Raw genomic sequence first — 12,122 nt, forward strand, 5'->3', positions numbered from 1 at the left:
TGCAGGGAGGTCAGAATCCAACAGCATCTGCAGTCCTTTTCAGCCTCTGAATCAGATTTTTGCTCAGGACCCTCAATTTCAGCCAGAAAATACCTGAAATCACAGAAAAACACACAAACTCATAGTAAAGTCCAGAAAAGTAAATTTTAACCAAAAACCAATAAAAATATAATAAAAACTAACTAAAATATACTAAAAACATACTAAAAACAATGCCAAAAAGCGTATAAATTATCTGCTCATCACAACACCAAATTTAAATTGTTGCTTGTCCCCAAGCAACTGAAAATCAAAATAGAATAAAAAGAAGAGAATATACTATAGACTCCAAAATATCAAAGAAACTTAGCTCCAATTAGATGAGCGGGACTAGTAGCTTTTTGCTTCTGAACAGTTTTGGCATCTCACTTTATCCTTTGAAGTTTAGAATGATTGGCATCCATAGAAACTCAGAACTCAGATAGTGTTATTGATTCTCCTAGTTAAGTATGATGATTCTTGAACATAGCTACTTTATGAGTCTTGGCTGTGGCCCAAAGCACTCTGTCTTCCAGTATTACCACCGGATACATACATGCCACAGACACATAATTGGGTGAATCTTTTCAGATTGTGACTCAGCTTTGCTAGAGTCCCCAATTAGAGGTGTCCAGGGTTCTTAAGCACACTCTTTTTGCCTTGGATCACAACTTTATTTCTTTCTTTTTCTCTTTCTCATCTCTCTTTTTTTTTTTGTTTTTCTCCCCCTTTTTTTTGAATTTTGTATTCACTGCTTTTTTTTTTTGCTTCAAGAATCAATTTGATGATTTTTCAGATCCTCAATAACAGTTCTCCTTTTCCATCATTCTTTCAAGAACCAACAATTTTAACATTCTTAAAACAACAAATTCAAAAGACATATGCACTGTTCAAGCATTCATTTAGAAAACAAAAAGTGTTGTCACCACATCAAACTAATTCAACTAGTTTCAAAGATGAATTCGAAATCCTGTACTTCTTGTTCTTTTGTGATTGAAGCACTTTTCATTTAAGAGAGGTGATGGATTCATAGGACATTCATAGCTTTAAGACATGAACTTTAAATTTTATTAATCATGAATTAAGAACAAGACTCAAAAATAGATATAAGATAAGACTAATAGTAATAGAAAACAAAAATTTAAATAGGCTCCTAATGATAGAGGTTATCACAGAGTTAGGACTCAACAACCTTGATTTTGAGAAGTGGATGCTCCCTCAACTTGAGGGGAGAGCTTTTGGCGTTTCAACTCTTGAAGTTCACGCCCCTGCTTCTCTTGTTCCTTCAGCAATTTGCAGAGCATGCAGTTCTGATTCTACTGTTCTTCCTTAAGTTGCTCCATAGTTTCTTGCAACTTGGTGATAGATGCTTCTAGGCTGGCCCAGTAGTCAATTTCAGGAAATTCAGGGAGGAACTCCTGTGCCCTCTTTTTGATAGAGTTGTCTTGCATTTGTCCTTCCATTGACTTCTTGGTGATTGGATGTTCAATGGGTATGAATTCATCTACTCCCATCTTCACCCCAGCCTCTTTACAGAGCAAGGAGATCAAGCTTGGGTAAGCCAGTTTGGCTTCAGTAGAATTCTTATTTGCAATTGTGTAGATCTCACAAGCAATCAGATGATGAACCTCCACTTCTTTTCCAAGCATAATGCAATGAATCATCACTGCTCTCTTGATAGTGACCTCAGAACGGTTGCTAGTGGGCAATATGGAACGCCCAATAAAGTCTAGCCAGCCTCTTGCAATTGGTTTGAGGTCTCCCCTCTTGAGTTGGTTTGGGACACCTTTTGAATTGGTTATCCACTTAGTTCTAGGGAGGCAAATGTCCTCTAGAACTTGATCCAACCCCTTATCTGCTCTCACCATTCTCCTATTAAAGGATTCAGGATCATCTTGCAGTTGAGGCAATTTGAAGACCTCTCTTATTTTGTCTAGATGGAAGTAAATAACTTTCCCTCTGACCATGGTTCTGTAAGTATGGAAAGCAGTTCCAGTCATTCTCTGCTTATCTGTCAGCCATAGATTTGAGTAGAATTCTTGAACCATATTTCTTCCAACCTTTATCTCAGGATTGGTTAGAACTTCCCATCATCTGTTTCGAATTTGCTCTTGGATCCCCGGATATTCATCTTCTTTTAGATCGAATTTGACTTCCGAGATCACTGACTTCAGACCCATTATTTTGTGATAATGGTCTTCATGTTCTTTGGTTAAGAACTTCTTTTGATTCCAAAGACTCTTTGGATTATTCTCTTTCTTGCCTCTTAAATTGGTTTGTTTTCCCTTAGGAGCCATGATCTTGATGAATCTTGGCTTAGTGATCACGGAAAAGCACACCAAACTTAGAGGTTTGCTTGCCCTCAAGCAAAAGAAAGGAAAGAGGGGAGAGAGGAGGAGAGCAAATTCGAATGGTGGGAGAAAGGGGTGGCCGAACATGTATTTATAAGGGAGGGGGAGAGATTTCGAAAATTTTGAAGGAGATTTGAGAAGATATGGAAAGAATTTGAGAAATATTTGAGTTTTTGAAGAAGATTTGGGAAGGATTTGAGAGAGATTTAAAGAATGATTTTAATTTTTGAAAATTTGAAGGTGAATGATGAAAGTTTGAAATGTGTTTATGTAGAAAATTATGGATCAAAAAAGGAAAGTTTGAAAAAATTTTAATCAGAAAGCAAAATCTCTGTCCCCCACCTTTCTGGCGTTAAACGCCCAGAATGGCATCCATTCTGGCATTTAACGCCCAATTGTTGGCCATTGTGGGCGTTTAACGCCCAGCCAGGTACCCTGGCTGGCGTTAAACGCCAGAATTCCCTTCATCACTGGGCGTTTTGCTAAACGCCCAGGATGCTGCAATTCTGGCGTTTAAAGCCCAAAATGGCACCTTTACTGGCGTTTAACGCCAAAAGTACCCTTTACTGGCGTTTTTTCGCCAGCAAGCTCTTTTTCTCTGTTTTTTGCACTGAATCCTTCTGTAACTCTGTGAATTCCTTCAATTTTGATATTTGCCTTTTGAGAATATGAATTGAACCTTGATTAAACAAAACAGATAACCTGCTGATGACTGGGATGCCTCCCAGCAAGCGCTTCTTTATTGTCTTTAGCTGGACCTTCACTGAGAATCACTCAAGTCTCAGTTTTGAGCATTCTTGCTCAAAATTGCTTTCAAGATAATGCTTGATCCTCTGTCCATTAACAATGAACTTCTTGTCAGAATCAGTATCCTGAAGCTCAACATATCCATATGGTGATACTCCTGTAATCACATACGGACCCCTCCAGCGGGATTTAAGTTTTCCTGGGAACAATCTGAGCCTAGAGTTGAAGAGCAGGACTTTTTGTCCTGGCTCAAAGACTCTGGATGACAACTTCTTGTCATGCCACTTCTTTGCCTTTTCCTTATAAATTTTAGCATTTTCAAAGGCACTGAGTCTAAATTCATCTAGCTCATTTAGCTGGAGCAATCTTTTTTCACCAGCTAACTTAGCATCCAGGTTTTGGAATCTGGTTGCCCAGTAGGCTTTATGTTCCAGTTCCACGGGCAGATGACAGGCCTTGCCATACACAAGTTGGTATGGAGAAGTTCCTATTGGAGTCTTGAATGCTGTTCTGTATGCCCACAGAGCATCATCCAAGCTCTTTGCCCAATCCTTTCTACGGGCAATTAAAGTCCGTTCTAGGATTCTTTTTAGCTCTCTGTTAGAGACTTCAGCTTGCCCATTTGTCTGTGGATGATACGGGGTTGCCACTTTGTGGCTAATTCCACATCAGACCATAGCAGAGTACAGCTGTTTATTGCAGAAATGAGTACCTCCATCACTGATTAATACTCTGGGAACACCAAACCTGCTGAAGATGTGTTTCTGGAGGAATTTTAGCACGGTTTTAGTATCATTAGTGGGTGTAGCAATTGCTTCTACCCATTTAGATACATAGTCCACTGCCACCAGAATGTAAGTGTTTGAGTATGATGGTGGGAATGGACCCATAAAGTCAATTCCCCATACATCAAACAATTCAATCTCTAGGATCCCTTGTTGAGGCATGGCGTATCCATGAGGCAGGTTACCAGCTCTTTGGCAACTGTCACAGTTACGCACAAACTCCCGGGCATCTCTATAGAGAGTAGGCCAGTAGAAGCCACATTGGAGGACCTTAGTGGCTGTTCGCTCACTTCCGAAATGTCCCCCATACTGTGATCCATGGCAATGCCACAGGATCCTTTGTGCTTCTTCTCTGGGTACACATCTGCGGATTATTCCGTCTGCACATCTCTTAAAGAGATATGGCTCATCCCATAGGTAGTACTTGGCATCTGAAATTAATTTCTTTCTTTGCACACTGCTGTACTCCTGTGGTATGAACCTCACAGCTTTATAATTTGCAATATCTGCAAACCATGGAGCTTCCTGAATGGCAAAGAGTTGCTCATCTGGGAAAGTCTCAGAGATCTCAGTAGAAGGGAGGGACGCCCCAGCTACTGGTTCTATTCGGGACAGATGATCAGCTACTTGGTTCTCTGTCCCTTTTCTGTCTCTTATTTCTATATCAAACTCTTGCAGAAGCAACACCCATCTTATGAGCCTGGGTTTTGAATCCTGCTTTGTGAGTAAGTACTTAAGAGCAGCATGGTCAGTGTACACAATCACTTTTGATCCTACTAGATAGGATCTAAACTTGTCAATGGCATAGACCACTGCAAGTAACTCTTTTTCTGTGGTTGTGTAATTCTTCTGTGCATCATTTAGAACACGGCTGGCATAATAAATGACATGCAGAAGCTTGTTATGCCTCTGTCCCAACACTGCACCAATGGCATGGTCACTGGCATCACACATTAGTTCGAATGGCAATGTCCAGTCTGGTGCAGAGATGACTGGTGCTGTGACCAGCTTAGCTTTCAGGGTCTCAAATGCCTGCAAACACTGTGTGTCAAACACAAATGGTGTGTCAGCAGCTAGCAGGTTGCTCAGAGGTTTTGCAATTTTCGAAAAATCCTTTATAAACCTTCTGTAGAATCCTGCATGCCCCAGAAAGCTTCTGATTGCCTTAACATTGGCAGGTGGTGGTAATTTTTCAATTACCTCTACCTTTGCCTTATCCACCTCTATTCCTTTGCTTGAAATTTTGTGTCCAAGGACAATTCCTTCAGTCACCATAAAGTGACATTTCTCCCAGTTTAAAACCAGGTTAGTCTCTTGGCACCTTTTCAGGACAAGTGCTAGGTGGTTAAGACAGGAGCTGAATGAGTCTCCATATACTGAGAAGTCATCCATGAAGACTTCCAGGAATTTCTCCTCCATATCAGAGAAGATGGATAGCATGCATCTCTGAAAGGTTGCAGGAGCATTACACAGACCAAAAGGCATCCTCCTGTAGGCAAACACGCCAGAAGGAAAAGTAAATGCTGTTTTCTCTTGGTCTTGAGGATCTACTGCAATTTGGTTGTAACCTGAATAGCCATCCAAAAAGCAGTATAATCATGACCAGCTAGTCTTCTAGCATTTGGTCTATGAATGGTAAAGGAAAATGATCCTTTCTGGTGGCTGTATTGAGCCTTCTGTAGTCAATACACATACGCTACCCTGTGACTGTTCTTGTAGGAACCAGTTCATTTTTTTCATTATGAACTACTATCATGCCTCCCTTCCTGGGGACAACTTGGACAGGGCTCACCCAGGGGCTATCAGAAATAGGATAAATAATCCCAGCCTCTAGTAATTTAGTGACCTCTTTCTGCACCACCTCCTTCATGGCTGGATTTAGCCGCCTTTGTGGTTGGACCACTGGTTTGGCATTATCCTCCAATAGGATCTTGTGCATGCATCTTGCTGGGCTAATGCCCTTAAGATCACTTATGGACCACCCAAGAGCTGTCTTGTGTGTCCTTAGCACTTGAATCAGTGCTTCCTCTTCCTGTGGATTTAGAGCAGAGTTTATGATTACAGGAAAGGTATCACCTCCTCCCAGAAATGCATATTTCAGGGATGGTGGTAATGGTTTGAGCTCGGGTTTGGGAGGTTTCTCCTCTTCCTGAGGGATTTTCAGAGGTTCTATTATTCTCTCTGATTCCTCCAAATCAGGCTGAACATCTTTAAAGATGTCCTCTAGCTCTGATTCGAGACTCTCAGTCATATTGATCTCTTCCACCAAAGAGTCAATAATGTCAGCGCCCATGCAGTCATTTGATGTGTCTGGATGCTGCATAGCTTTTACAGCATTCAACTTGAACTCATCCTCATTGACTCTCAGGGTTACTTCCCCTTTTTGTACATCAATGAGAGTCCATCCAGTTGCTAGGAAAGGTCTTCCTAGAATGAGAGTTGCACTCTTGTGCTCCTCCATTTCCAACACTACAAAGTCAGTTGGAAAGGCGAATGGCCCAACCTTGACAATCATGTCCTCAATTATGCCTGATGGATATTTAATAGAGCCATCAGCAAGTTGGAGGCATATCCGGGTTGGTTTGACTTCTTCAGTCAACCCAAGCTTTTTGATAGTGGATGCAGGTATTAGATTGATGCTTGCTCCAAGGTCACACAGGGCTGTCTTGGTGCAAGCACCTTCTAATGTGCATGGTATCATAAAGCTTCCTGGATCTTGAAGCTTTTCTGGTAAGCTTTTCAGAATGACTGCACTGCACTCTTCAGTGAGAAATACTTTTTCAGTTTCTCTCCAATCCTTCTTATGACTTAAGATCTCTTTCATGAACTTAGCATAAGAAGGTATTTGCTCAAGTGCCTCTGCAAACGGAATCTTTATTTCAAGAGTCCTTAGATAGTCTGCAAAGCGGGCAAATTGCTTATCCTGCTCCGCTTGGCGGAGTTTCTGAGGATAAGGCATCTTGGCTTTATATTCTTCAACCTTAGTTGCTGCAGGTTTATTCCTTACAGAAGTGGTTGGAGAAGTCTTTTTAGAGGGGTTACTATCAGCACTCTCAGGTGTCTGATTCCCCATTGGCGTTTGAACGTGATGAGCGGATAATTTGTATACTTTTTGGCATTGTTTTTAGTATGTTTTTGATATGATATAGTTAGTTTTTAGTATATTTTTATTAGTTTTTAATTAAAATTCACTTTTCTGGACTTTACTATGAGTTTGTGTGTTTTTCTGTGATTTCAGGTATTTTCTGGCTGAAATTGAGGGACCTGAGCAAAAATCTGATCCAGAGACTCAAAAGGACTACAGATGCTGTTGGATTCTGACCTCCCTGCACTCGAAGTGGATTTTCTGGAGCTACAGAAGCCCAATTGGCGCGCTCTCAACGGCGTTGGAAAGTAGACATCCTGGGCTTTCCAGCAATATATAATAGTCTATACTTTGCCCAAGATTTGATGGCCCAAACCGGCGTTCAAAGTCACCTCAAGAAATTCCAGCGTTAAACGCCGGAACTGGCACCTAAATGGGAGTTAAACGCCCAAACTGGCACCAAAGCTGGCGTTTAACTCCAAGAAGAGTCTCTACACGAAATTGCTTCATTGCTCAGCCCAAGCACACACCAAGTGGGCCCGGAAGAGGATTTTTATGTCATTTACTCATTCTGTACACCCTAGGCTACTAGTTTCTTATAAGTAGGACCTTTTACTATTGTAAAAATCTTTTGATCACTTTTAGATCTCTAGATCATCTTGAACATTTTAGTTCTTAGATCATTGGGAGGCTGGCCATTCGGCCATGCCTAGACCCTGTGCTTATGTATTTTCAACGGTGGAGTTCTACACACCATAGATTAAGGTGTGGAGCTCTGCTGTACCTCGAGTATTAATGCAATTACTATGTTCTTCCATTCAAATTCCGCTTGTTCTTTATCCAAGATATCACTTGTTCTTCAACATGATGAAGGTGATGATTGACGCCCATCACCATTCTCACCCATGAACAAGGTGACTGACAACCATTCTTGTTCTACAAGCATCTGAGGCTTAGTGAATATCTCTTGGATTCCTGATTGCACGATGCATGGTTGATCGCCTGACAACGAGTGCTCACCTGACAAACGAGCCAGCCATTCCGTGAGATCAGAGTCTTCGTGGTATAGGCAAGAACTGATGGCAGCATTCAAGAGAATCCGGAAGGTCTAACCTTGTCTGTGGTATTCTGAGTAGGATTCAATGATTGAATGACTGTGACGTGCTTCAAACCTGTAACCTACTGGGCGTTAGTGACAGACGCAAAAGAGTTATTCTATTCCGGTAGGGGAGGGAACCAAACCGGTGATTGGCCGTACTGTGACAGAGTATTGAGCATTAGCTTTCACTGCGCGGATGGGAGGTAGCTGCTGACAACAGTGAGACCCTATACGAGCTTGCCATGGAAAGGAGTAAGAAGGGTTGGATGAAGACAGTAGGAAAGCAGAGAGACGGAAGGGAAGGCATCTTCATGCGCTTATCTGAAGTTCCTACAAATGAATTACATAAGTATCACTATCTTTATCTTTTATGTTATTTTTGTTCATCACCATATATATCTGAGTTTGCCTGACTAAGATTTACAAGATGACCATAGCTTGCTTCAATACTAACAATCTCCGTGGGATCGACCCTTACTCACGTAAGGTTTATTACTTGGACGACCCAGTGCACTTGCTGGTTAGTTGTGCGAAGTTGTGTAATGCCATGGTATTGAGCGCCCGACCAAGTTTTCGGAGCCATTACCAGGGATTATGAGAGTTGTGAAAAAGTATAGTTCACAATTTCGCGCACCAAGTTTTTGGCGCCGTTGCCGGGGATTGTTCTAGTTTTGAGCAAGCCTTTGGTAACATCAGTGCCAAGATCCGGCAACAACATCAAATTTTGGTGTTATGCCCGGGATGTTCAGGCTGGACAACTGACGGTTCATCTTGTTGCTTAGATTAGGTATTTAATTTTTTCGAAATTCTTGAAGATGAATTCTAGAGTTTCATGATGATTTGTTGAAATCTGGCTGGCTGAGAAGCCATGTCTAATCTGATTGGACCGAGGTTTCAACTTATCACCACAAGAGCTTGTTGATTTCGTATCAATCTTGCTTTTGGAGCAGTGATTTGCTAAGGCTTGGCTGACCTTTGGTCATGTCTAGTGTTTTGGACCGAAGCTTTCTTTGGAAGCTTGGCTGGCTGTGAAGCCATGTCTAATTCCTGGACCGGAGTCTTAGACTAGCATTGCACTGATTCCTGGAATTCTCATTAAGAATTTTGATACCTTTTTTTCTTTTAATTTTCGAAAAATACAAAAAAATTTACAAAATCATAAAATTCAAAAATATTTCTTGTTTGAGTCTAGAGTCTCATCTTAAGTTTGGTGTCAAATGCATGTTTTTGTTACATTTTTCGAATCCATGCATATATTTCTTGTTTTAATCTTTAATTTCTATTGACTTGAGTGTTCATGTGTCTCATATAGTGTCAGTAGTATACAAACCGCTAAGTTTGGTGTCTTGCATGCATTGTTATTTGATTCTTGTTGCATTTTAATTATTAAAAATCCAAAAATATTTTTAATTTGTGTCTTTTCAAGTCAATGATACAAGGGATTGAAGATTCAGAACACACTGCAGAGGAATTATACAGAAAAAGCTGAGCATTCAAAAATGCCCAGTGAAGAAGGCAAACTGGCGTTTAAACGCCAGCCAGGGTACCTGGTTGGGCGTTTAACGCCCAAAGAGGTAGCATTTTGGGCGTTAAACGCCAGAATGTATACCATTCTGGGCGTTTAACGCCAGGATGGTGCTAGGGGGAAGATTTTGTTTTCAAATCAATTTTTTTTCAAGTTTTCAAAGTTTTTCAAAACCAAATCTTTTTCAAATCATATCTTTTCAATCAAATGTTTTCAAAATCAATTTCTTTCCTTTTTCAAAGATACTTACTAACAATTAATGATTTGCTTGAACATTTTTTGCCTTTTCTGTTAAGGAAGGTTTTATGTTTGAATCATATCTTTTCTTGTTAGGCAAGTCACTAATTTTCCAAATCAAATCTTTTAAAATAATTTTCAAAACATATCTTTTAAAATGGTTTTCAAATCATATCTTCTCAATCACATCTTTTTAAGACAATAACCTTTCAATCATATTTTTTATCATATCTTTTTCAAATTAGTTTTCAATCAAATCTTTTTAGTTTCTAATTTCAAAATCTTTTTCAAAAATCACTTGATTTCTCTTTCACTTTCAATTTTCGAAAATTATCAATCAAATTTTCAAAATGTTTTCAAAATCTTTTAATTGAATTTTCGAAAATCCTCTTCCCTCCTTCTCACATCCTTCTGTTTATGGAGTACTACTCCTTCTAAATGCACAATTCGAACATTATCCAATTGAAGTTCGAATTTTCCTTCTCCTTCTTCTTACTAATTCTCTTTTCCTCTGACATTTCAAGGAATCTCTATACTGTGACATAGAGGATTCCACATTTTCTTTTTCTCTTCTCTTTCATATGAGCAGGAGCAGAGATAAAGGCATTCTTGTTGAAGCTGATCCTGAACCCGAAAGGACCTTGAAGAGAAAGCTAAGAGAAGCCAAAGCACAACTCTCTTTAGAGGACCTGACCGAATTCTTCAAGGAAGAAGAACCCATGGCAGCCGAAAACAACAACAATGCCAACAATGCAAGGAAGGTGCTGGGTGACTTTACTGCACCTACTCCCGACTTCTATGGAGAAGCATCTCTATCCCTGCCATTGGAGCAAACAACTTTGAGCTTAAGCCTCAATTAGTTTCTCTAATGCAACAGAATTGCAAGTTCCATGGACTTCCAATGGAAGATCCTCATCAGTTTTTAGCTGAATTCTTGCAAATCTGTGACACAGTCAAGACTAATGGGGTTAACCCTGAGGTCTATAGACTGATGCTATTCCCTTTTGCTGTAAGAGACAGAGCTAGAATATGGTTGGATTCTCAACCTAAAGAAAGCCTGGACTCTTGGGAAAAGCTAGTCAATGCCTTCTTGGCAAAGTTCTTTCCACCACAAGATGGAGTAAGCTTAGAGTGGAAGTCCAAACCTTCAGACAGAAGGATGGAGAATCCCTCTATGAAGCTTGGGAAAGATACAAACAATTAATCAGAAGATGTCCTTCAGACATGCTTTCTGAATGGAGCATCAAAGGTATTTTCTATGATGGTCTCTCTGAACTATCTAAGATGTCCTTGGATAGCTCTGCTGGAGGATCTCTTCATCTGAAGAAGACGCCTGCAGAAGCTCAGAATTGATTGAAATGGTTGCAAATAACCAATTCATGTACACTTCTGAAAGAAATCCTGTGAACAATGGGACTAGTCAGAAGAAAGGAGTTCTTGAGATTGACACTCTGAATGCCATATTGGCTCAGAACAAGATATTGACTCAACAAGTCAATTTGATTTCTCAAAGTCTGTCTGGAATGCAAAATGCACCAAACAGTACTAAGGATGCTTCATCTGAGGAAGAAGCTTATGATCCTGAGAACCCTTCAATGGAAGAGGTGAATTACCTAGGAGAACCCTATGGAAATACCTACAATTCTTCATGGAGAAATCACCCAAATCTCTCATGGAAGAATCAAGAGAGACCTCAACAAGGTTTCAATAACAATAATGGTGGAAGAAACAGGCTTAGCAATGGCAAGCCTTTTCCATCATCTTCTCAGCAACAGACAGAGAGTTTTAAGCAGAATACTTCTGACTTAGCAACAATGGTCTCTGATCTAATAAAGACCACTCAAAGTTTCATGAATGAAACAAGGTCCTCCATCAGAAATTTGGAAGGACAAGTGGGTCAGCTGAGCAAGAAAGTTACTAAACTCCCTCCTAGTACTCTCCCAAGTAATACAGAAGAAAATCCAAAAGGAGAGTGCAAAGCCATAACCATGGCCGAATGTGGAGAGGAAAGAGAGGAGGAAGACGCCACTGAGGAAGACCTCAGTGGACGTGTACCAATCTCCTCTGAGTTCCAATGGGAATCTGAGGCTCAAAATGAGACCATAGAGATTCCATTGGACTTACTTCTGCCATTCATGAGCTCTGATGAGTATTCTTCCTCTGAAGAGGATGAGTATGTTACTAAAGAGCAAGTTGCTAAATACCTTGGAGCAATCATGAAACTAAATGACAAGTTATTTGGAAATGAGACTTGGGAGGATGAACCTCCCTTGCT

The 12,122-nt window shown here is 40.3% G+C and overlaps 1 non-coding gene across 1 annotated transcript; it reads right to left on the bottom strand.

Annotated features, from left to right (window-relative positions):
- Window positions 1–10,969: 10,969 nt before the first annotated feature.
- LOC130964305 (small nucleolar RNA R71) lies at window positions 10,970–11,077 on the bottom strand. The gene has a single exon (XR_009080406.1). It is a non-coding gene; the product is annotated as a small nucleolar RNA R71 (small nucleolar RNA).
- Between the last annotated feature and the right edge of the window lie 1,045 nt (window positions 11,078–12,122).

This window comes from Arachis stenosperma, chromosome 2 (assembly GCF_014773155.1).
Source record: "Arachis stenosperma cultivar V10309 chromosome 2, arast.V10309.gnm1.PFL2, whole genome shotgun sequence".
NCBI lineage: Eukaryota > Viridiplantae > Streptophyta > Magnoliopsida > Fabales > Fabaceae > Arachis > Arachis stenosperma.